Genomic DNA, 2,938 nt, shown 5'->3' with positions numbered 1-2,938 from the left:
TTTTTTTTTTTTTTTTTTTGTTTTTTTTTTTTAAAAATTATTAGAAATTAAATTATTTATTCACTTGAATATATATTTATATTCATATATTCAAATGAATAAGAAAAATTCGTATATATAGAAAGAGCTTAACAAAAGATATAAACATTTCAATAATAATTATTATTATCTCGTTTTTTCGAGTTTTTGTTTTATTTTAATATTTAACAACAATGGGAATGGTTTTTCGTAGTTTATTCTCTTTTTCAAAAATAAGCACTATTCGACCTAGATAGTTCGCACTTCAATTCGGAAATGGAACAAAAAATTCGTAGTTTTTCATTTATTATCAAATCTTTTTTATTTCTATTTCATTTTGGAATCCAAAGAGATGCATATTCTTTTTTTCAATTAAAAGAAAAAAATAAATTCCAAAATTTATCATTTTTGGATCACCAATTTAGTATTCCATTCAAATATTCCATTCAAAATATTTTTTCTTCTTATAAAATAAATAGATTCCAAAATAGATATTTATATGAGTTATAAGTAAAAATTTTTATTTAATAGAATTATTTTTATTTAATAGAATTTTTAAATAAAAATAATTCTAAAATTCTGTTTCTTTGATTTTATTAAAAAATATAACTATTTGAAACTATTTTAGTTAATATTATATACAAATTCTATATTCTATTAGAGAATAGAATCCAGCTAATTCAGAGTATTCCAACGTTTGTATTTTTTATACAAAATTTTTTTTTGAATTTTCCGTAGAAATTGATTGCGCTAATGAATAAGCTTTCAATGCTGTCCAAAAACCTCTCCTTTTACAAAGAGTTTTTCGGATTTTTTTTTGGATCTCGAGGTGCGTTTCTTTGGAACTGCCATGCACCTGATATAGTTTTTTTATTGCTACAAGTCATGTGAAAGACATATCTTCTGTTCCGTAAAACAAATAGTTCTTTTATTTGATTAATTAGCCATTTTTTTTATTTCCTCTTTTTTTCTATCTTTTTATCTAAAATAAAACTTTGAATATTATAATACTTTTTTCAAAATTTTGCCAAACATAAATATCTGTTTAATGTAAAAAAAGAAATTAGTTATATATATATATACGAAGGTGTTTAATTTATTGATGGAGTAATTTCCGTGATTCCATATCTCAAAAGCTGGGGAAACCAAGTGGCTCATGTCCAACTTCTATTGACTGCTGACATGTTCACGTGAATATGAATATTATTAGGCAAAATAGATAGACATAATAACAAGTGTTGTGAGTTTGATTAGTACAATGTTTTCTGAGTGGAAGGGTCCCAGTGGCAAACAGCTTTCAGACAGGTCCTCAGGGTTGAATCAATATCCAGCATGGCCCTGATTCTTGATGGCTAGATTGGATCCGATTTACTTTTGCTTTGATGTCAGCAACTTAATTATTATATTTACATCCTATATGTTTTGGATTAATCTTTACATACAAATTTTTTGCTCTTACAAGCTTTACAAGTTAAATTTCCTAAACGCACTGTTTATGTTAGAGGCCTTTTTAACAGATTTTTAAATCAATGAGTAAAGTATCGTTTTTGTCCTCAACATTTAAGGTAAATCCTATTTGTGTCCCTAACGTTTAAATCGTCCTATTTGTATCCCTAACGTTTGTAAGAGTGATTCAATGTTATCCTGCTATCAATTACACATCATGAGAGCTTTAGTTTGAGCTTTAAAAATCTCCTTTTGAAGTTAGAATACAAATGCCTGGGATAGAATCGATAATCTACTCCGAAAAATAGCTCATCAAATGTTGAAACTAATTTCTACAACATTTACATAATTCACTTTTTAGGCATATAATTGAATCTAAACACAAATAGTGGGTATAATATTAAAATCGAACACATCTAAATAAGACCTAATTGAGAATGAATACATCCAAGTGAGAATAATTGAAAAATATAATCTGATTTGTTAGTATAATTGATAGTAGGATAACATTGAATCACTTTTATAAACGTTAAGGATACAAATAGGACGATTTAAACGTTAGGGACACAAATAGGACTTACACCAAACGTTGAGGACAAAAACGATACTTTACTCTAAATCAATTCAAATCAATTAACGCGTAAATATATAACTTCCATTTTTCAAAAGATTTCGCTTCTTTTTTCGAATTTCTTGTCAAATTTATTGGATCTCCTTCTTGCTTCGTTTTTTTTTTATTTTCATGGTTTCTGAAATCAAGTTTTGAAATTGTTTTGAAGATAATGGAACTTCAGAAATACACCCAAACGATTACAGAAATACATCCAAACAGTTGCAGAAATAATTACAGAAATACACCCAAACGGTTACAGAAATACACCCAAAAGATTATAGAAATATACCCAAAGAATTTAAGAAATACATCCAAAATATGGGAGAGATAGTATATTTCTTCTTGAAATCTTTTAATGTTTTGATGGTTAAGGATGAGGCACATGGGAGAGACAATCTAGAAAAAAAACCTAGAAGAACACTAAAACAGTACTTTGAATAATGTTTCTTCGTTTTTTCTGATGATTTTTTATGGAGATTTGTATCTTTTCTTCTTGCTTTCTTCTACTCTTCGCGAGGAGTTGGAACGTGTCTTCAGAATCGTGGTTTGTTTCGAATGTCGCTTGAATCTTGACGGTTTGCGTTTTGATTGAGGAAGAAGAGGAAGAGTGCGGCATAATGAACGCGTGCATTGGACGCTCGATTTTAAAGGAGTGGTGCGCGTGTTTTTTCCTTGGACTTGGGCCAACTTGTATAACTTGTAAGCCAAAAAGGCTTGTATGTGTAGCATGTCTCATATTTTTTTTTGTTGTGACGGTTTACATTTTAGAAAGAGTTTTAAGTATACCGGGAACACCGGTGTTCCAATTATTTTAACCGTTGATTTGAATTATAAAAAATATATATAATATATATTAATTGA

General features: G+C 28.0%; 1 pseudogene; it reads left to right on the top strand.

Moving 5' to 3' along the window:
• Nucleotides 1–2,938, top strand: part of LOC110265157 — a 12,674-nt pseudogene that overhangs the window by 6,201 nt on the left and 3,535 nt on the right.

The sequence above is a fragment of the Arachis ipaensis genome, chromosome B07 (assembly GCF_000816755.2).
Source record: "Arachis ipaensis cultivar K30076 chromosome B07, Araip1.1, whole genome shotgun sequence".
Lineage (NCBI taxonomy): Eukaryota > Viridiplantae > Streptophyta > Magnoliopsida > Fabales > Fabaceae > Arachis > Arachis ipaensis.
This window is presented reverse-complemented; position numbering and strand designations above follow the sequence as displayed.